Raw genomic sequence first — 24,430 nt, forward strand, 5'->3', positions numbered from 1 at the left:
GCATACATACACTGACTGTCCAATGCATTTTGCACATGAAATTTGAAAACACACGCTCCTATCAGATTGCACAGGTTTTATCAGTCATTCTGATAACAAAATTGTGTCTGTAAGAAAGTGTTTGGCAGGTTAGGTAAATTTACTAAAGTTTGCCAGGTTAGTGGCAAAAGAGATTAATCTCTTGTTTTATGAGGTAATCACAACATGTCGCTAAATAAAACCTTCACAAAATATCATGCAACAACAAAGCAAACTCTGATTGGTCAATGTGCATGTCAGTGGGTGGTTCTTAGCAAGAATAAGCTACAGTGAGGAATAGACTTTATGCCAAGTTAAAATTGTGGCCAAATGAGACTGCATTTCCACTAAACTTTGATAAACCACAAGAGAGCAAGAATCATTTGAAAACTTACCGGAAGCAAAGCCCACAAACATTGTTTATCACCATAATAATCAGAGGAGCTGTATATTTATAACTATATTCAATGCTGGTCACAGCTTTCCCTTTCTGAACAATTCAATTCTCATTATAAGCAATGTGAGACGAAAGCTGGAGACATGGAGAAATCGAGGGGGAGAGAGAGTGGCCACTGTGTGATATCTTGGGCTGCAGAGCCACTTAGCAGACAGAAAGGGAATAGCAGAGGCTGAATCAGAAGAAAGATGGAGGTGATCATCATTTTGGGACCCCAGTTTTCTTAGAGGTGATTTCATTGTTTATACTGTATCTGTCTTTTGTTGCTCACAAGTAAATCTGTCGGGATGGAAAGAGAATGAGATGCTTGTTTGATTATCGCTAAACTTATCAAATACATCCCAAAGAAAGTGTATTAAGAAAGACTAGCAGTCATTATAACCTTCCCTTCCCAACTTTCTATATTTATTATCCCACTATTCTAATCAGTCCTGCAATGCTGCCTTCAGATGAATCACCAAATCCTAATTCCACAAAATAAACCTAAAGCGAGCATCACTATTATTATGGTTTGTTCTTATTATTATCATTCTGCACAAAAACTTAGTGCTGTTTTGTGCCACGGACATGAATGATACCTAAAATCATGTGTGCTATTGGGAAGAGGTGTGCTATTACTTTTTGAAATGATCAGATTTATTGTTCTCATAAAATGAGCAAAATACTGTATCTCATAGATTTATACATAAAAGAGGCCACTCACACATCTAGGGATCAGAACAACAGAGCAGGGGTCTTCAACAAGAATGAAAAATGAAAATGTGTTAAACAAAAATACAATGTTAAGTTCAAAATGGGTCAGTAAGATTTTTTTCACATTGTTAGAAAATTTTTTAAATCTTCTTCTTTTGAACCATCTATTCATCAAAGAATGCTGAATTATTTTTTATTTATTTTTTTTTTAACATTTATAATAATATGAAATGTTACTTGAGCAACAAATCAGCATATTACAATGATTTCTGAAGGATCATGTGACACTGAAGACTGGAGTAATGCTGAATATTCAGCTTTGCATCACAGGAATAAATTACATTTTAAAATATATTAAAATAGAAAATAGTTATTTTAAATTGCAATAATATTTTACAATATTCCTAATTTTACTGTATTTTTATCAGAATAAATGCAAAATTGGTGAGTCTTCTTTCAGAACATTAAAAAACCCAACCCTAAACATTTGAAAAGTAGTGTACATATACTGAACTCCTTATACAGTATGGACAATATGTCTGGCTTGGTGTGTCAAGATATAGCTTTTTTTTTTTTTCCTCTCAAATGGTTATGAGCTAGTCTTGATCACTTAACCTTACACTGACAATCATTTTAGCAATCAAGGCCCAACCACCACTCTGCATTTACAGATCTCAGTTTCTGACCTGGTTTGCTTACAAATTGAGCGCTGACTCAACCAGATGAGTCAGACTATGCAACAGCACAGTGTATTTATTTGTGACTGCTGCTGCGCTGCAGGGGCGATGCAGAAAGGTTGAGAACGTGGGCGTTGTTTGTGCGTATTTGTTTATTATTCATAATCACTCTGTCCCACAGAGTTGTTCATGGGTACCGTACTCCACGAGGGCCTGTACTACTGGTCAGGAGAGGACGTGACCCTGACAGCACTCTCTAAATTAGGAATCAATAGGATCAAATTAACAATCAGCCGGACAAGGGAAAATGAAGTCTTGCGGTGGAGATTCGTTTTACTGCCTACATGATTAATCGCAACCTTCATCTCATTCCAAACCTGTAAAACACAAAAAGAGAAAGTTTAGGCAAATATCTTTTAAATATAATATAAGCAGTCCATACGACTCATTCGGTCATAATCATCTTAAGGCATATGATAGATTTGGAAAACATCCAGAAATTGAAGTCACCATTCACTGAAAATCTTGCAGGCAAGTTTATTCTCAAAAATTCTTGGAATCGTTTTGGAAATTTCTTATATTAGAATAGAACTACATGTTTGTTTAGGTAGCAACATTCTGAAACACCAATTTCCTTAGTAATATCCTAAACGGTATGACCTTCGCGTCTATTGCGATCTCAGAATTCAGGCCAACTGATAATACCTAGAATATCAAAATCAAAATTCAGGCGGTAGATCCTTCTCCTATTTGGCACCTAAACTCTGGAACAATCTTCCTAGCATTGTTCGGGAAGCAGACACACTCTGTCAGTTTAAATCTAGACTAAAAACGCTTCCCTCTTACCTGGCATACACATAACACATTATCAATTTATATTTTCAAATCCGTTAAAGGATTATTAGGCTGCATAAATTAGGTCAGCCTTCCTATAACACCAGATGTACGCATTACATCAGAAGAAGAATGGCATCTACGTTAATATTAGTCTTTCTGTTTATCCCGAGGTTTACCGTAGTCAACCGGATCCGGGAGCAAGGACCTACACCTTGACACGACCACAATGCAGCCCTGAAGTATCAGCAGAGATCGAGTCAACTAGATCATCCACTGTGAAGGCCTCATCGACATGACAGCCATTAGCATAGTTCCTCAACAAACCGTCCATACCGGCGTGATGAATATGATCCTCAACTGGATGGAACTGAAATAAATACTTTGAATGTTGCGATCCTATCAGACTTATGATAGCAATCTGCGTCGTAACAAAGCACTGTTCACCAGAGGAGAACTGGCCCCCCAACTAAGCCTGGTTTCTCCCAAGGTTTTTTCTCCATTTTTACACCTAATTGCAACTTGTTTGCCACCTGATGTCACCTGTTGGAGTTTGGGTTCCTTGCCGCTGTCGCCTTTGGCTTGCTTAGTTGGGGACACTTGACATTTGACTTGACATTTGATATTCAACAGTGCTTTGATCTGCCTGCATTGACACTATTCTTCAAGAGCTGCTGTGCAGCCAAAATAATGTACCAGTTATCAATGTAAAGCTGCTTTAACACAATCTACATTGTAAAAAGCACTATATAAATAAAGGTGACTTGACTTGACTGCAAAATGATTATTTAAACAACTTTACAGTTCAAATAATACTAATTTTGAAAAAAAATAAAAAGTTTTATAAAATGATAAACATCACATTTCGGCCAAATAAGTTATGTACAGTGTGTTATATATAATTGGTCTGAACAAAAACATAAGATGGGTGAAAAGGGGACGAGTTTGCAGGTTTGATCTTGACATCTTCCCTAACTTTCTTTGCGTCTTCTTGAGAAAAGTAACAACTCCTGAATGAATAATTCTTTTGAGTCAATGAATCAGTTTATCCAGTTCACAAACTTCACATTAATTTACTAATCAGCTCATTGGGTTCTCTGATTCAGTCATCTGGTTGTGGTAGTTTTGACATGTTCCTTTCAAAAAGTTATCCAGAAGACCTGGAAATATAGTGCATGAGTCATATGAACAAATTTATGGGCTTTTTTTGGTCATTCATTTGAGTCCCACTCCTCATTCTCTTTCATTTCAATAAGAAGAGCTGCATGAAGAAATACATGAACATTGAAAGTCCATGAAAAAGCCCTTAGCTGAGAGATGTCAAAGCAAAACACTAAGCCCAATATCAGTAGTATCATTTGAATACGCTGGAAATTCAGGGTTTTTTCCCCCGTGGTCCACTTGAAATGGCAGTATTTCCCTTTAAAACACTATTAGCATCAGACTACACAGTACTCAACAAAACTTGGAGACGGATCTGCAGTAACCGCAAAGCCATGAGAACAATCTCTACTGATGGCTTTGAAAGCCATTAACTGCTGCCTTTCCATCCAGAGAGGAAGTTAAGATGGTGCTTTAAATAAAATATACAACCCATTCTTCAACAACTAGTTAAGTAAATTTATACAGAGGCCCAAAGGCTTCTGCGATTTGTAATGCAAAGTCTATTTAAGGCTGAAATGCATGGTCTCGCTGCGGATGCCATTAACAGATTCCCAGGCCGTTTGAACAGCAGCTGATGTGTATGTATAGATGGGACTCAAGCAGATAACTCACGTTTACTGTCCGGCCCACACTATTACAGAGCTACGCAGGGAACGCACCCGAGGACGAGAACGAATGTCGAATCAATATATAGGAGAATAATATGTCTAAGGGAGGAGATGAGTACAGAATGGCATTTCATTACAGATCGATGCGAGAGTGCTTTTCATTGCCTTGATGCTATAGAACATCCCACTGGGTCCACAGAACCAGACCAGCTCCCTTCTGCCACAATGAATGCAGAATGCAGTGATGCTATGGACAGACTGTTGTGGGAATGTGTATTGAGTATTGAGTAAGTATCACAAAGCAACTTGCCCTTAAAAAATTAGCCATATATCTATGACTTTGTGAAAATGTTACTACAAGTTAGATAATGTTATTAAAATTAAACTCTTGAAACTTGGTGTTAGCCACACTGTCATAAAAACAGAAACAAAATTATTCGTAAATGTTGTTGTATAATATTAATTAATTGCAATAAATGTAATAATTTAAATGTAACATATATATATATATATATATATATATATATACATACACACACACACATACATTTATTCATCAAGAAAACATTTAAATTGATTATTCCAGTCACAGACTTTCATAAACTACATTTTTACAATGTAAACCTGAAGAAAAGTGTAAACTCACCATGATACTACAATGTTGTGGATGGTTGCCAGGTGTTCAAAGTGGTTTTTTGCTTGCTTTAATTAACTGCTGGGGGAAAAAACATCTGGTTTAATCCAAACTCCAATCCAGAAGGGGGCGAGCACAGTAATTCAATGCTGTTTGCTAACCACCACAACAGGAAAAAGTGCAGAAGAAGAACAGACGATCTTGTTTACGGGTGATTCTCAATATCCCTCCTGGTTTCCTCACACAGGTGTATCCTTTGCGGAAGACTTTCTCGTCGAGAAACGTGACACACGTATACATTCTCCTCCCCTTTCATATCTGTCACAATAATTTAAATGTATGCTTTACTTTTGCAGTTTAAATAAACTTCAGGTATATCAATGGGGCATCATGCTTTATTAATATATTATATTTTTTTTAAATAACCAAACTTTATCAACATGTGGGTAGATCCCTCGAGTGCAGCTGATGACGCTTTAAAGTGACGCTAAAAGGAGCGAGGATATCATTACACTTGATTCAATTCCTCCATCCTCGAGTCTTTTCCTTGTGTCCTTCCTTCGCATTCTGAAGGGGTGGAGCTAAGACGTGAGGAAAGGAAGCGAGGAAAGGAAACAAGGATGCACAAATAAGAATTGAGAAGCACCCTATGTGTAATCTCTCACAACCAGTTTCAACCGCGGAAAGACATCAGTTAAACAGCTTGAGAATAATATCTCACATAACATTACATTTACCTCAGGCAAGTCATTTAGTGTCCACAGCATGTTAGTTCACTGGAGAAATGAACTCTAGAGGGGAGCATTTCACTTAATATATGCCCAATATTAGCTTATATATTCATTATATTGTTATAAATTATAATAACAAATATATATATATATATATATATATATATATATATATATATATACACAGTGGGTACGGAAAGTATTCAGACCCCCTTAAATTTTTCACTCTTTGTTATATTGCAGCCATTTGCTAAAATCATTTAAGTTCATTTTTTTTCCTCAATAATGTACACACAGCACCCCATATTGACAGAAAAACACAGAATTGTTGACAATTTTGCAGATTTATTAAAAAAGAAAAACTGAAATATCACATGGTCCTAAGTATTCAGACCCTTTGCTGCGACACTCATATATTTAACTCAGGTGCTCTCCATTTCTTCTGATCATCCTTGAGATGGTTCTACACCTTCATTTGAGTCCAGCTTTGTTTGATTATACTGATTGGACTTGATTAGGAAAGCCACACACCTGTCTATATAAGACCTTACAGCTCACAGTGCATGTCAGAGCAAATGAGAATCATGAGGTCAAAGGAATTGCCTGAAGAGCTCAGAGACAGAATTGTGGCAAGGCACAGATCTGGCCAAGGTTACAAAAAAATTTCTGCTGCACTTAAGGTTCTTAAGAGCACAGTGGCCTCCATAATCCTTAAATGGAAGACGTTTGGGACGACCAGAACCCTTCCAAGAGCTGGCCATCCGGCCAAACTGAGCTATCGGGGGAGAAGAGCCTTGGTAAGAGAAGTAAAGGAGAACCCAAAGATCACTGTGGCTGAGCTCCAGAGATGCAGTCGGGAGATGGGAGAAAGTTGTAGAAAGTCAACCATCACTGCAGCCCTCCACCAGTCGGGGCTTTATGGCAGAGTGGCCCGACGGAAGCCTCTCCTCAGTGCAAGACACATGAAAGCCCGCATGGAGTTTGCTAAAAAAACACCTGAAGGAATCCAAGATGTTGAGAAATAAGATTGTCTGGTCTGATGAGTCCAAGATAGAACTTTTTGGCCTTAATTCTAAGCGGTATGTGTGGAGAAAACCAGGCACTGCTCATCACCTGTCCAATACAGTCCCAACAGTGAAGCATGGTGGTGGCAGCATCATGCTGTGGGGGTGTTTTTCAGCTGCAGGGACAGGACGACTGGTTGCAATCGAGGGAAAGATGAATGCTGCCAAGTACAGGGATATTCTGGACAAAAACCTTCTCCAAAGTGCTCAGGACCTCAGACTGGGCCGAAGGTTTACCTTCCAACAAGACAATGACCCTAAGCACACAGCTAAAATAATGAAGGAGTGGCTTCACAACAACTCCGTGACTGTTCTTGAATGGCCCAGCCAGAGCCCTGACTTAAACCCAATTGAGCATCTCTGGAGAGACCTAAAAATGGCTGTCCATCAACGTTTACCATCCAACCTGACAGAACTGGAGAGGATCTGCAAGGAGGAATGGCAGAGGATCCCCAAATCCAGGTGTGAAAAACTTGTTGCATCTTTCCCAAAAAGACTCATGGCTGTATTAGATCAAAAGGGTGCTTCTATTAAATACTGAGCAAAGGGTCTGAATACTTAGGACCATGTGATATTTCAGTTTTTCTTTTTTTAATAAATCTGCAAAAATATCAACAATTCTGTGTTTTTCTGTTAATATGGGGTGCTGTGTGTACATTAATGAGGAAAAAAAATGAACTTAAATGATTTTAGCAAATGGTTGCAATATAACAAAGAGTGAAAAATTTAAGGGGGTCTGAATACTTTCCGTACCCACTGTATATATATACTGTGTAAATGATCATATTTCAAAAATGAATTGGAGTAGAAAAATAATTGAAAAATAAGTTTATAATTAGATTTAGAAGTTAATGTAAAATCTGCCTTATCTGCCATTTACATGTTTTATTATTATTATTTGAGTGTTAATCATTATGTCTAAAAATAAATAGCAACTGAATTTACTAGTTGTTACTCTGTTGTTAATTGTAACCTTTAATATTATAATAATGTGCAAGAAAGGGCTCCCTATATATAGTGCAGTATTAGCTGAGATTTTTTTTTATCCTTAAGAAAATGTTAATTATAATTGAAATTATTTAAAGAAAGAGACATAATTTGTTCAATAAACCACTGTTTAAAAAAAAAAAAGAAAAAAAGAAGAAATTTTATGCTTAGTTTTCTCCCCCCTGCTGTATCGAACCTGTACCGAACTGTCATGTTTGTGTACTTGTGTTCATTTAGTACATGCATACTAAATGAAAGTAAGGAAATGTTTACTGTATTTATTTACAGAAGTTTATTTATATCATACCTCAAACTTCTCTAATAAGCCCTACTGGAGTCTGCGTGTGATGATGTTGCAGGAAGTGGCGTAGTGCAAATCCGCAAATTGTTGTTCCGAAGTGAAGTTAACTTCAAGTAGTAGGGAGTAGGGACCCTGTCAATCGGAACACAGTTCATGATGCTCTCTCTCTATCTCTCTCTCTCGCTGATGATCTGACTCGTGTGTGTTGAATAATAGAGACATATAAAACATGCAGAGCAGGATTGAGAACCACTGGGTGAAGGCTTATTTTGCTCTAAAGTGGCTATTAAGTTTGGTCATTTTGATTGACAAGTTCAAAATCATTTGTTTCTTGGTTGGTGTGTGTTCTCCTCAGCTTTCCGCTGCTGTTTCAGAGGTGCTTTTCTTCCTACCTTGCTTTAATTACACGCTCAGGCCCTCCTGCCAAGCCTCTCTTTCTCCCCCCATACCCTCCAGGCGATGGAACGGTCCACAGTTATGAAGCTTCCTCCTTTACCAGTCTCTCTCATCGCCTTGGCCTGGTACAATGAGAACGACAGATAAGAGTTTTCATTATCTGGCTTCTCTCTCGGGACTCTCCCCACTCTATCTATTCCTCTCTTTCTCTCTCTATCAGACTCAAAGGGCTTTTTAAATAGGGAGACAGTCCAGTTGATGGCCATGGCATCTTTTTGTCTTTTGTTTTGATTTCCCACTCCCTTCATTTCTTCCCCCCCCCCCAAACAATCACAGCAAGAGGGCATGGGAGGCCTCTAAAGTCCATTGCTTGTTCTCTTTCTAATTTTTATCCTGCTTTTCCTTTCCATTTTCAACAAAGTGGTGAACGTGCGAGGATGATAACTGTGTGCAAAATGGACAACTCCCCTGTTTCTGCTCCTTTGAAATTCACTCCATTGTCTGGGCCGTGGAGTGATAAAGCCAAAGCAAAGGCAGCCTCTCTTATCTCGCTCTCTCAGTGAAAGGGACTTTCCTCCATCGCCACGGTTGTTGCGCATGTTTGTTGTACGTGCAACGCTACGTGAGGATAATAGCCTCAGACAATGTCTCTCTATTCAAAAGACTGTTCGGACCAGGCTCCACGTCTCCCGCTTTGAAACGGCCTGTCCTCGCTCAAAGAGCAAACAGACAATCAATCGTGGCCAACCTTATTGCAAGCATTTTGTCTAATCAAGGTATTAGAATAATAATGGGAGGCTTGTTTCTGAGAAGTTTATTGAATTCGATAACGACAGCAGGCGAGCTGGCTCAGGATGGTGAAGGTGGCATCTGCTGTCAGTTTAGTTGGCCTTTTTGTCATGGATGTGACAAAAATAGAGCCTTCTGCCATGAAATGCTTCTCGGAAATTTGCATCATTGGAAAAAAAGGTTGTGCAATACTGGGAAAGCCAGTGACCACCTACTTTTAGCAAGTATTTTTTCGAATTCAGTTTCTCCATAGGATATTAAAAATTTGTTCAACTAACCAATGAACCAAATCAACCAGTTGCAGCATTAATCCCAACAAATTTGAAACAAAAAAATTACATAAAAATGTAGAAAAAAGACCAAGGTACAAGACTAAATTAATTTATGAAGAAATCAACTACTCATCCAATAAAGCACTGTGAATCCGAAATAATGGTACTACTTATTTAAAGTCATTGAATATAAATATAAAAAGCACTATATATTAAATGCCCAACTAATAAATAATTGTTATTTAAATAATTTATAGTTTGCTAATGGGACAGAAATGAAATACAGTATTTCACCTTTACATTTATTGCAAAGTATTGAAATAAATGTATAATTAGAAATATATATATATAATTAATTGTAGTATAGGGGAAAACTGAATAGATTACGCCATTCACAATGCTTTATGGATTGAGCAGCTGCTTCTGAGCTTGTGTTGTGAATCTTTCTTCAGGAAAATGTGTTTTTTCTGGTGTACATTTTTTACAACACTCATGGTAGGTCTGTTTTGAAAGGTTATGTTATCATCAAAGTCAGTCTCTCTATGGAGAAAATCAATGAACGCAACCCTACTGTAGAGCTCTATTGCATGATACTCTTCAGTTCGACATAGATAGTCATTCAGCCATCAGTTCAACATTTAAAAAAAAAAAAAGGTTTGATTATGACTGGAATATCTAAAGTTCCAAGAAATCCCATTTTAGTATCTGAGGGTCTCTGTTTATTCTGGTACACTGGCTTTAATGGAATACTCAGTGATCCCTGAAAGAATGTTCGAGAATTCATCCGAAGCACAACAGCAAACAGTGAGAGATAACAACATACTGTATGTGAACTTCAAATGAGCTGAGCTCCGCTGGAGATGGTCACGTGAGCAACCTTCTGTCATTAATTTCATGTTTGAAAATGTCTCAGTGGCAAATGAGAGACGTCTTCAGCCCTATCATTACATCCGGATATATGGAGGAGTGTCAGATTTTGTCATTTATTAGCGTCTGAGCTGATTCCATCAGACAAATGTTATATTATGGAATCAGCTCTAAATTATTAGGCCTTCAATCGTTTCCAGAAAGCTGAGAGCATGAGGTGATTAAGAACAATTACTGAATACAGCACTGATCATGCAAACAAGAAGGTACGGGCCTGAGGAGCCGTACTGTAGCATGTGTGTGTGAGTGTGCGCACATGTGGCACACAGTCTGTTACACTAATGAATCTCTGTGCTGATAGGTCTGGAGATGCAAGGTGACAGATCATAAATAATCATTTATGCCATTGTGTCTCTGTACTGCATAGCAGGCCACCAAGCACTGACACACAGCAACCAAGCACAGCTGCTCCGCTAATGCCACCACACTAGAGAGAGAGAGAGATATGAGGGGGAAGAATGACTTAAAATCACTGAATATAAAAATAAAAAGTTATATATTTTAAATATTACCTTTGTATTTTTTGCCCCACTAGCAAAAAAAGCATTACAGTAAATCGCGCTGCCAATGGTGATTAAATCTAATGATCGTTTAGCTCATATCACGTCAAACCTTGCAAATTATTATAATGTTAACAACATCAGCATTGCGTGACTGTGTATTTAGTGTGTATTAGCGTTACCTGTAGATTTCAATTTCTCCACAGTCTAATCTCTAACGTTAATTTGTCATACCATACAATCTGCCATCAAAATGATAAGTTTAATTATTGCAGCTGCTGTGAGAAAAGGCTATAAATGATCCGCCTCACATGCGATATAGCCTACTAGCTGGGACTCGTTCTTTATGTAAACAGACGTGATGCAATGATACAAAGACAAACGGCAACATGCTCAAATTTCCCGCGAAAACCCACAAGTACCACCCGAATTATAAAACATTATTACAAGCTTACCGTTTTGAATACTGGGTGGTTATGTACATGCTCAAAAATTGAATTTGAATAATTTTTAACCAAAAAAAGTTACGGACAGCAGCTTTAATATACGAATAACTTAAATATATATAAATTTTATTGCAATAAATAAATACATTTTTCTTAAAAATTCAATACAGTATTTTCTACAGTATTTTCAACTTTAAAAATTAGTTTAACACCCCAAAAAATTGAAGTCTTTCTTCTGTAGTGCACAAAAGGATATGTTTGTCACACTATTCACGCTGCTCTTTTTTACATACAATGCACAAAAATGGAGACTTATGGCTGTCAAGTTCCAAAAAGGATGAAAAAAGTAGTCCATATGACTTTTCTTTTTTTAATTTTTAATTGCCACAGACATTGCTCTCTCATGAAAAATTATGATGTTCTTCATTTGTAAGTCGCTTACACTGTAAAAGTTGCTCCTGTACAAGTCATTTCAACTTAAAATATATTAAACTGACTTTAAAAAAAATGAGTTGAATCTTGTATAACTTGTATAAGTTGAAAATTGCTTAACTTATTTTGATGAGTTGAAGTAATGTAAAAACACACTGACATTACTTATTGGTCATATTATTTTTATAGTGCATAAATATATGTAAAAATGCATCTGCTAAATAAATAAATAAACAGGCTTGGGAGGGTTCTTTTAAAAATGTATTCTGTTACAGTTACAAATTACTTAATAAAAAAAGTGTTTAGTAACGTAATCCAAGTACCACAATATGAAAGTAATGTAATCTGATTACTTTTGGATTACTTCAAGGTCACATATATAAAGAAATTTAATTTTAATTATTTATTCTCAATTTCTGCAAGTTTTTAAATGTTACACGTTCCATACTTTTGAATGGGTCTCAACAATCTGATAAATTATCTATTGCAATGTTATCATTATTGTTGTTGTTTAGAGTTTAAAAATATAAAAGTGACATCAGATTATAACCAAACTGAACAAGCTCGGATTAAACATTTCTGTTCATGTTTGTTCTGCTTTAATTTTAATGTTTAGCATTTTGGTTACTTTTAAAACCTATTAAAACTAAGCAATCATGTCTCATTTCCACAACTTGGGAATACACAGCCCTGAATATATATATATATATATATATATAAATATATAATTATTTTTTTTTTTTAAATTTTCAGGGCTATACAGACATCTAGTGGCTACAGTATGGTATTACAGATTATTTTTTTAGTACTTTGATAAAGAAGGTGTTTTCGTAGCTGGAAGGCAGAGTTTGCATTTTCTTCTTTGAAAACAAAATAGCAGTGAAATTTCCAAGAATTGAAAGCGTTTTTTCCCGTAGGCAACATCGTTTCAACTAGCAGCAGTGTTCCAATCTGCATCCGAGGAGATCGTAGACGGGTGTTATTTGCGCATGCTCCAGCGGGTGGCTCACGTGAGTCATCACTGGCAACAGAACCAGGAACTACTGTCTAATCAAGCAGCGTTTAATATGGTGTTATAATGGCAAAATAATGATTTATTTAGTTTTAAATGAAACCACTGCAATCCTGACAGTATTCACCCTTTTTTCAAAATGTAACTGTAATCTGATTACTACGTTTTTTGATTTAACTGTAACGAATTACAGTTACTGGAATTTTGTATCCTGATTACGTAACTCCGTACTATATACTTACATGTATTCCGTTACTCCCCAACCCTGTAAATAAATAAATGTAAATGACTGAAAGATATTATTAGTCACATAAAAGTGTAAGCTCTATCACACCAGTCTTGTGCCAATGCTGTGTAATGTTTTAGTGTTATGGCCAAAGTAATTTTGACTTTATATCTCCTTTTGTGTCTTTTGTATCTCATAGTGTGACTTAATTTTTATTTTAAACCTTATCTACATTGTTTTAATTTAATTCTGGGCATAAAGGGGCTTCTATATGAAACAGTGTGTGATAACTGCATATTTTACACATTTATTCACAGAGCTGCCCACTTGCACACTGAACTTCCATTATAAGTGTACTCACTGCAACGTTTTTGAAGCATATACTCACTTAGGGGTGAATCAAAATGAGTGTCAGTGGTAATTGACAGCAGGACTTGGATGCCATCCAGAGACGTGAAGTTTAAAAGAGCCCAACATATTTCTTTAATCTGAGGTGAGAGGACAAAAAAACGTTGAGAGATGTCAATACACAGCACAGCAGGAGAGCGAAATCTTCAAAGATATTCTCTCCAAAATGCAAAATATTTCGACAGGTCGAAAAGTATCAGGCAAAACACCTGAGAGAAAAAGAGTTATAAAAAATAAAGCAGATGAGGGTAAAAAAGAAAAAAGAAAATGGCACCATAAAAGGCAACTAGAGAAGAGGTGTAATGAGAGGTAAAAGAAAATCAAAGGCCTCTGTATTGTAATGTAGGTTATTTACACTATAATCAATAGTTGACATCCCATTAACGTTTAATGTGGACCTCCAGTAGATAGCAGAAATTGGAGATAGCACAGAGGATTCCCCAGCGCTCGGTCATTAAGCAGAGAGACGCGCTTCTCACTACCACGATTATTAATTAAAAAAGGGAAATAGATTTAAATGCTACTTTCTATCCTGCAGCTTATAAAAGTTTATAAAATGATTTCTCAGAGGTGGTCAAGGAGACAGTACCTCACAAAATTAGGATGAGAAATTAATCATCAGTACAAAAATAAAACTAAATAAATATGACAACAAATTACAACAGCAAAAACAGTGAAAACAGGCTAAAAGTGCCTCCATGTTACTGTGATTGACAGATTACCCTGAAAATGTCAATAATGACCGCCTTTTATGTTCGCAACTGGTTCACAAATCTGCTCTAATGGATCAAACTTGTTGAAATTAACAGATTAAGTATCAACAAATCACCTACTTGGACAAAATTACTTTTGCTCATGTCCAAATCTAAAGGAACAAGTAAAAAAAAAAAAAACGTATAGTGTTGTGAAGGTCCCATCTTATATTAGGTGTCTTTAACTACTATGCAGTTAAAGTGGGTCTGAATATTTAAATAAAATGAAATATTATTCAACATTTTGTAACAGGATTTCCTGCATTTGGAGGAAAAGGTCAATATCACTATTAGATAAGCTAATGGCACAGCTTACCCCCAAACTATCTTTTACACTTCACGCCACAGCTAACTTTTTGAGAAAATGCTCCCGTTTAGTAATTTACAGCTAGTCTTTATCCAAATAATTTGCATGGTTTTACACATCGTGGTTCAGCACGATTTATAATTTTAGATCTGGAAAATGTGCTTTGGCATTAAATTAATTTTACCTGTCATGTAGAAAATTGACTTTGACATGCAAAAACATTTTTAGCATAAAAAAATAAAAAAAAATACAGGCAGCTGTAAATGATAGGAATATACGGTGACATGACAAAAATTATGCACAGTTTGCTAGATTTAGGGGGCGGCACATCTTACCCCACTCTCCTTTACCTTTATATTTTTCCTTCTGTCTCAGGAATAAATCGTAAGCTCGTTCTTGGTGAGACGCTGCAGTATGTGGGTATGATTCATTCGTAAACTGGATCACTCTACAAAGAGATTTTAAATGAGAGGAGTCACGCTATATGAAAGAGAATCATAAAATTAAATGCAGTCAGGATTCATGAATATATTATGATGAGAGTCACAGAGTCTGTATTTGGAAAGCCAAGTTTTTGCAACAGATCTCCTTCATCTCCATTCTCCTTCATTCATTTTGAAAACTAAGCACCATCGTTCTGCATTAATACGTTTCTGTTGTTCTCTCTCACTTTTCACTTCCTCTCCATCTAAGGGCGAAAAAAGCAGGGTTCAGAGCAGAGAAAACGTTCTTCTTTAATTTATAGCTTCCGCCACAGTGGTGGAACACGCCTGACTACAGAGCTCACTGCCGTTTATGATGTATAAAATTAAATTACACAGGAACAGCAGCACGCACAAAACCCAACACACCTTCTTTCTGTCTTCACTTCGCTACCTTTTAAAAGGTGTCTTATTATTGCAGTGGATTATCAAAGTCTTCACACCCCCACCTTCTCTCTCTGACGCACACACATTCACTAACCGTGGATTTTCACACAGAAATCATGATTCATTACCAAGTCTTACTTATTTCAACAAAGTTGATGTGCGTTGTGTAGCCCTATCTGAGAGCAGGCATAAAAAGCTGCCATATAGTATAGGCCTACAGTGTTTATTAAGCTTTGATAATACAAGATGCTTTTGCAGAGAGTGACTAATGGAAATGGAAAGCATATAGAGATTGTTAAAAGACCAAACAACGGATGACTTACAACTACACAATGGCGAAACGTCCTTCCACACAGTGCAGCTACAGTTTTCAATATCTTTCAGGTTTTTTTACTCACTACTATATCAATGAGACCTTCTGGCAGGGTGAAATCTCAAACCACAATCTAATAAAAAGGACCATGATGGATCGTAAATATTTTTGATTGGGTCACTACAGGACAGGGAAGCCCCACAGGTCTCTGAGACTCAGCTTCAAGTAATATAGCAAAACATCAATTGACAGCTCGTATTGATGGGAACATGTGCACACATCAAGCCTGAGCTGTGAATAGAAAGTGTGAAAAGCAAGATCCCATCTTCTGTATTATGTTATTTTATTAGTAACTTATTTAACACTGTAAATGTGTTACATTTATTTGACATTAGAAGAGAGAGCTGTATTTTATGTGTTATATATCTAGGCCCTATACATATAAATCAGGAAGGTAGTGTCTCCTCAAAAAACATTGGATGAGAAATCCAATATTACAAAAATAAAACAGCACAAATATTACAAAATGTTATTAAAGGTGTATATCACTCGTTTTTCTAAAGTAACACTGTCCTACAGCGACACTCATGGGTAAAGTTACAGCGGGAGGCTTGCCTCCCCTGATCCTATTGAGTTTCAACAGACCCCCTAAAGAGTGCGGTGAGTTTGATGAGGGGTAATTGAGAATGAATGGGGGAAAGTCACGTGAGAGGAGGCAATGCCTCCATCGCGCTATGATTGGATATGATCTTGTTCATTTTTAAATCTTGTAAATTTCAACAAGTTTGATCCATTAAGAGCAGATTTGTGAACCAGTTGCGAACATAAAAGGCGGTCAAAAGGCGAAGTCAACCAATCAAAATGATGCAAATGCTGTGTGAACTCAACCAATCAGCAAGTTCAGCACCCATGTCCCACCTCCGAAGTGAACTTTGGAAAAGTACTACCTCAGGGACTTTCTGAGGGGGAAATTTTTACTCGGAACTTCATTTAGACCCTGGTTCCTGCGGTCGGAACACACCGAGTACCACCCCAAAGTCCCTAGTTCCTGGGGAAATTTCCTGCGCGGCTATAGTATTTTTTTCCTACTATGGTAGTCAATGGGGGGTGAGATCTGCTTGGTTACAAGCATTCTTCCAAATATCTTCCTTTGTGTACAGCAGAGCAAAGAAACGTATACAGGTTTGGAACAACTTGAGGGGGAGTAAATAATGACAGAATTTAAATTTTTGGGTGAACTAGCACCTGAAAGGTTCATTGACTTTCTTTTTTCTTTTCTTTTTTTGAAAAATACAAAAGTATTTCATTTTTTAAGAGTACCATGCTCTATTTTGTATCCATTTCATGGAACATCGCTGTTTCATTCTGTTCTTTGTCAGTGATGAGATAAGCCATTTTGACAGCTACTTTATTTTATCTACATTGGACTTTTAAAAGTGCAGTATTTCTACATAAAATGTGGTACACTGAAAGAAAGAAACAGTACTTTTGACAAACATGTAAAGTGAAGTACGCGCCCATGAGATGAAGACTTCTGCCATATCAGAAGCCTAGAAAAAGCTGTTTTGCTCTTTATAAGGTGCTCTTTATCCTTTCATGATGGCCACCATGTTAAGATCACATGACCAGCTGAATTCTTCTCACTTTATCTTGGTAATCCCCTTTTCGATTACAAAGCCAGATAAACATGAACAAAAAATTACTTTGTGCACCTTTGCATTTTTTTGCATGGCTGAACTTAATTGGTTTAATGGAGCTCAACAAGTATGAAATATCAGCTACGAGAAAATCAAAGGGTCATTTAATTCCTGGTGATATCAATAAAATAATCTCTGTTACATATAATGTTGTTGGCATCGATTCAAAAGGAATTAAAAGTGTATAAGCACAGTGGTTGTCAAACGTTTCATGCAGAGCAAATGAAAGCATCCACCTAGTCATAACAATATTCATTCTAATTGTATTAATTCCCACTGATTTTTGATGAATGGACAAAAAAATACAATGGAAGTCAATGGGAACCGGAACAGACATTATTCAAAATATTTTCTTTTGTGCTTCACAGAAAAAGGAAATGATACAGATTTGGAATAACTCGAGGGTGGATAAATAATGACAGAATTTTCATTTTTGGGTGAACTAACATTTTAAAGACTGTGATACGGAAGAGGATTAGGGCCAAGCAATAATAAAAAATAAAACCATCTCGAGATTAAAGATGTTAAATTTTGAGAAAAAACTCGTTAAATTTTGAGAAAAAAGTCGAAGATAAAATGTTGAGAATAAAGTCATTAAATTACGAGAAAAAAGTTGTTAAATTACGAGAACAAATTTGTTAAATTACGAATTTGTTCTCATAATTTAATGACTTTTTTCTCGTAATTTAACAACTTTTTTTCTCATGATTTAATTAGTTTATTCTCAACATTTTATCGACTTTTTTCTCAAAATTTAATGAGTTTTTTCTCGTAATTTAACGAGTTTACTCTCAACATTTTATCTCAACTTTTTTCTTAAAATTTAACGAGTTTTTTTCTCGTAATTTAACGACTTTTTTCTCATAATTTAATGAGTTTATTCTCAACATTTTATCTTGACTTTTTTCTCGTAATTTAACGACTTTTTTCTCATAATTTAACGAGTTTATTCTCAACATTTTATCTCGATTTTTTTCTCGAAATTTAATGACTTTTTTCTCATGATTTACGAGTTTATTCTCAACATTTTATCTCAACTTTTTTTCTCGAAATTTAACGAGTTTTTTCTCGTAATTTAACGAGTTTATTCTCAACATTTTATCTCGACTTTTTTCTTAAAATTTAACAAGTTTTTTCTCGTAATTTAATGACTTTATTCTCAACATTTTATCTCGACATTTTTCTCGTAATTTAACAACTTTTTTCTCATAATTTAATGAGTTTATTCTCAACATTTTATCTCGATTTTTTTCTCGAAATTTAATGACTTTTTTTCTCGTAATTTAACGAGTTTATTCTCAACATTTTATCTCAACTTTTTTCTTAAAATTTAACGAGTTTATTCTCAACATCCTTGTCAGCATCTGGTTAAGACACATATTAGAGACATAAAACAATATTAAACTGTAAATAAAACATTGAAAATTGTAAATAATTAATGATAATAAAGAAAACACAAATAAACAAAACAAAAAAAATTCATTTTTAGGGGTTTCAGGCCCTATTTTGTACTCTTTTCTTGCACCGTTTTGTTCTGTTCTTTGTCAATGATGAGAAAATACTTTTTAAGAGCTAATTTACTTTTAAATTAAATCTATAATACTTGTTTAAGTGCAGTTTTCCTACTTTGTATAACATGTAAAATGGTAAATATTAATATAAATAAAATATTAAATATTAATAAAATAAAATAAAATAAAATAAAATAAAATAAAATAAAATAATAAAATAAAATAAAATAAAATAAAATAAAATAAAATAAAATAAAAAAAAATAATGGTAATTTCCAGGGGCAGTGCACATTTATTAATTACAATAGAAGAAAAAAAATCATTGTGGTTATTTTAATCTACTGGCATCCCTAATAAACTATTTCACGTTTAAGTAGTTGTGACTGTGGACCATTGGTGATTTACAAGACGTGTCGTGCTCATGACACTAGCGTGGGTGGATTGTAAAGGTGGCTTTGGGCCATAATGTCTAAGGTGTGAAGTAGACAGCCCATGTCATGCACTGCTGCTGTAAAGGCAAGGGATAAGCTCTCATCTGGCAAAACCCTGTCTGATTAACACCCTGTCTTATCCCGTCACCCTCCCCACCCCTCCTCCATCTCTCCTCATCTCGCTTACCGCAGGCCACTTCCCTGCCACTCGTTCAAAAATCTGCTGAGTAATTCTCCCTCCCTCCGGTGCCCAGTTGGAGAGTTAAACAGAGAGAATTTGAAAGAGACAGTGAGCGAGAGAAAAAGAGAGATCGAAGAGGGAGGGTGGATAAGGAGCGGACGGCGCTGACGTTACCCTTCTCGCAGGACTTGTCCGTAAATGAACTCATTTTTCATCCTGCCTCCGCCGTTAATGACTGGCACTTTCCTCACGCAGAGCGCGGGCCTCTGAAGACCGGCCCAAGTGACAGAGTTCCATTCATCTTCACATGACGGGAGCAGAGGGCCACAGGACACAGCGCCACGCCATGCGGCCAGACACACACTCGCATACGTCTGGACACAGACCCGTTGTGGGACCGCGGGGACAATTGGACAGGAGAGACACGGACCGACTGGCAGGGATGCTATCGCTGAGTGCAGCTGCACCAAGACAAGAGGAAGTCTGTCCAGGAGGCTGCCACTTCCTGTTTTCAGTGGTGGTTTATAACATAAATGCTAGGAAAGTGTCAAGATTAGGGACGACTATTTTGACAATTTTGGTCATTTTTTATTTATATTAAGTAATTTTATTTGGTTTTACACTTTTGATTTACATTACAAATATTTATGGACCAGTGCTTTAATAGCAACTTCTCAGAGAGGATTTTAGCGGTTTGTGCTTTAACTTGCTATAAAACGCTCTCAGAAGTTGCGTCTCTTAATTCATTCTCATTAAAAGCACTGTTACTACAGCCACCAAACATTGTTTGTGAAAAAAAAATTCAAAAATTAATTTATACATATAGTAAATACTTTTTAATATCATAGTGGCCACTTTAAAAAATTATTTTTTAAAGTCCCCCTGAAATCAAAATTTAAGTTTTTTAGCTTTTATTATGAATATATTAGCCTTAAGGTTTTGAATAAGATGGTGTTCCAAAACAATGACAAAATTCGCATTTAGGAGATATAAGACTTCAGCTTCTCATCAGATCTTCTGTCCAATCAAATGCTCTCTAGAATCTAAAGCGTCCCGCCCCTTACATTAAAAGAGACGCTGAAGCTGCGGCTGAAATCGGTCACTTGTTCACACATTAACTATTTTCTATGTGGTGAATGGCATATAGTGCACTATATAGGGGATAGAGAACAATTCAGACAGTGTAAATATGCTTTCCATTGAGGCGAATGAAGTCTAGTTTCACGATAGTGTCGCAGCAGCACTCACACAGTCTGCTCTGGTCCAGAGACACATTAGCACAGAGCGGATCATGACAAAAGAGTCGGCGCAGACCCCAAAACGCATCGGACCCATTTGAATTCTGCACAGAATGCTATATTTTAAAGTGATATGGAGGAGATTAGGAGGAGAAATAGTTAGAGATTAGAAGGAAACTGAGTTTTTGCCGAGCTGTGATATAAACGAAACGCTATTGGCTATTTTAAAAAGGGGGAGGAGCTGTTCGATATGTCCCCCCGGAAACAAAACAGTTGTTTTAGATTGTAATAATATTTGAATAATATTCCAATTCACAATCAAATTATTGCAGCCTTGGTGAGCATTAGCGACATTTCCCATTTAAGCAGTTATACAGCATACCAAAACACTATTTTCATAAATTTTTTAGCCAAATCACTCACTAAAATTAGAATAATGGGTTTCCAGAGATGTGAGCTAAGGAGCCTCGCAGGACCTTGATTCCATATGCACCTCCATAACATTAAGTATATTATGAGAAAAATATTAAACATTCAAATCTGATGACAACAGAACAGTTCTTGTTTGAAATATTATTAAAAATTATTACCAAAGTGTAATATCATGTTTTGAGATTTAGTATTTACTACATTGACTCATCTGAACCCTCTCAGAATAAATGTTTCATCTGTCTAACATTTGCAATTATGCATCATTTAAATATCTAATAAATGCTAATGACAAGGTCAACCATTGATCTTATTTTAGACCATCCTTGACATAAAAGTGTAGGCTGAGAGTTTCAAAGACGTTGGTCAGAGTGGGAGGGGAGCTTGTATTAAGTATGCAAGTGTGCGAGGGAGACAAACATCTCCCACTGTCAAACACAAACTTAATTGTGCCGCCTGTAGGTCCTCAGTATTGTATTACCTTTTGGGTGAGTGATGAATCACTGCCATAAAAACAATGTTATTATGGGATGACAATAGCATAGGTCAGGGTTAAGGAATGACAAGAAAAACAGCATGCAATTCTTTAATTTAAGAGCTGCACTCATTATAAGATCACTTCATGTTTTTTTCTTTCCGTTGAGTTCTGATGCCGCTCCAGTCTTTCTAGGCATGTTGACACAGAAAGACCTTACATCTGTTCCTACAGGATGCTCATAACAACAGATGACAACAACAAGGGCTTACCGTGCACTTGTAAATGATAGAGATCTGCAAATGCAAATAACAGAGGCGGAAGCAGTGCTGTACTGTGGACTTATCTCATAATAAAAAATCGATGCAGTAATGATGCTCTTTTATCAATTTATTTGCTGATTGTGTGTATTTGCTTTGCAAAAGCTTTCTAACCAATGAAACAGCAATTCTTATTATCTCCCCAGGTTTTAGGACCATTTCACCATGCACACAATTGTTCGTTCATAGCTCAGGAGACTTTATTTAAAAAAAAAAAAAATCTAAACATACATATAGCTGCGAGCAGCAATTATCGGCTTTAAGGCCTTCAAGCACTTGTGTAAAAAGGTATTATGTTTTAATTAGCAAGCCTGTAACCATCTCGATAGATGGAAAAGACCATTTACAGCAAATACAGGCAATTTACCATAGGAAATATACAGCTTTTAAAGCTTTTTAACATTTGTCGAGGTTGACTAGTTCTCCAAAGTTGTTTTTTTTAATTATCTTCAATATTTAACAAACAATTTGGTGGACCGCGGTGGTCCTAGAGGCAAAGTAGCTCAGAATGAGGAGTTTGACCATGTGGTACGAATGTCGTGGGCTTGTGTGAAAAAAAAAAGTGCAATACACAATTCTATGTACGCGAAAAATGCGAAGGCGCCCCCTGGTGGCCGATTTCTTTCGAATTTCTCACAGGCCATTAGGGCCATGAGTCAAACAGGCCCAGCCAGTTTCGTTCCAATCGGCCTCCGTTAACCTCGTCTGATAGCTGCTCAAACTTTATTGGCCGATGGCGGATGTTTTTTAAGATATGTCAATGTAATCATGGCACCTCGGACAAAGACACTGCATGCCAAGTCAATCGGACTTACAGTGAAATAGTTATAGCCATTTTCATGTTTTTTTGGCTATTGTAGCACCACCAAGTGGCCAGTCGCCACATCCTTTTTTTTACATAGGTGTGCCTAGTTTGGTGAAATTATCTCATTTCGTTCATGAGTTATAGCCATTTTAATAAAAGTGGCTCCACCCACTTTGAACGTTTTGGCAGCCCTTAGGGACCGTGAATTGAAATTTAAAATTTTGTTTGATAATTATTGACAATCAGACTCCGGAGAATCTCGCTGCACTAGATTGTTCCGATTGTGCCAAAAAACTACAGTAGGACTAGTTCGCAAAAGTATGTTTTTAAAAAAAAAAATCCAAAATACACTAAAATTTTGTGCAAAATTGCATGCGTTTTGTCCGTCTTGAGCTACGTACTTGAACCCCTAAATATAAATTTCCTATTATTAGACTATTTTGATGTTCATTAAGAATATGGTGCTATGGAATTAATGTGAATAGCATACGTCATATAATTTGGCCTTGAATATTTGAGTTTATATCGAGATCTCCATCCTTAGACTGCAGATAAATTTGTGCACGGTTTGAGACATTGTTGAGATGTCTTCTGCGTCTTGTTTTCACATGTGAGATTACTGGGGAAATAAGAAATTAAAGCAAGTAATGAGTTTTCCACCCAATCTCATTGCTGTCAAAGAAACAATTGAGATTTTAAAAGAATTCTAGGTGACATTTCTTTCGGATTTCGGATTAAAAACAATCTAGTAGAGTGTATTTAGAGTACAACTGTTTTATATCCTGTCTATGTGCTAAATCTGGTGGATAAACAGGCACTATCCCTTGTATGAATGTCACAACGAGAGAGTTGAAAGACAGGAAGAAAGCAGACAGGAGAGGTTGGGATCTACACGACTTTCCACAGCAGATGGAAGCTTCTCAGAGTGACACTCAACAGTGAGGTTACACCTGGAGGAGAGAGACTGGCCACAACTGCACCTGTGGCCATCAGGAACGGCCGCTGTCATGCCAGCCGTGCTGGCACCGGGGCCCGGTAGGGCCATGCCAACCTGGAGCGGGTATGTGCCAGAGCACATGGCAAACAAATCAACACTGAAATGATGTTTGAAATACATTAACAGCTGTGATAAGGGATATAACACACACACACACACACACACACTAAGAGCTGAGGTGCAAAACCATTCAGACAGGGTACACATTACTGATATTTGCTCTTTGAGCACATGTGCGCAATTATGATTAAAGTGGAAAACGTGTTTCACAATGGATTATGGGTACTGGTCACCATGACTCACAGCTGTTCGACGATCAGTCACATCATGCCAGAGAGGCTTTTGAATCATTAAAATTGTGATACCTATTAACTGAATACAACACACAGAAGCTATTAGCTGAAATTACCTCAAATATTTTTAGCTGAAGTGTTTTGACCCTTTATCCTATTCCTTAAGTTTTGCTAAACACAATTTCTGATCATTGTTTGCACTTTATTCACTTTAATGTATAGGTTCACTGCAAGAT

At 36.5% G+C, this 24,430-nt stretch overlaps 1 long non-coding RNA gene across 3 annotated transcripts; it reads right to left on the minus strand.

The window, feature by feature from the left end:
* Positions 1–1,480: 1,480 nt before the first annotated feature.
* Positions 1,481–20,191, minus strand: LOC125252097. Of its 3 annotated transcripts, XR_007181150.1 has the most exons (6): positions 19,812–20,191; positions 14,986–15,083; positions 13,557–13,656; positions 8,561–8,686; positions 5,098–5,166; positions 1,481–2,222 (listed from the first exon to the last, which is right to left on the minus strand). It is a non-coding gene; the product is annotated as an uncharacterized LOC125252097 (long non-coding RNA). The 3 variants fall into 3 exon arrangements; XR_007181149.1 differs by lacking the exon at positions 14,986–15,083 and having other exon boundaries at positions 5,098–5,163; XR_007181148.1 differs by lacking the exon at positions 14,986–15,083.
* Positions 20,192–24,430: the final 4,239 nt, after the last annotated feature.

Source organism: Megalobrama amblycephala, linkage group LG18, assembly GCF_018812025.1.
Source record: "Megalobrama amblycephala isolate DHTTF-2021 linkage group LG18, ASM1881202v1, whole genome shotgun sequence".
Classification (NCBI taxonomy): Eukaryota; Metazoa; Chordata; class Actinopteri; order Cypriniformes; family Xenocyprididae; genus Megalobrama; species Megalobrama amblycephala.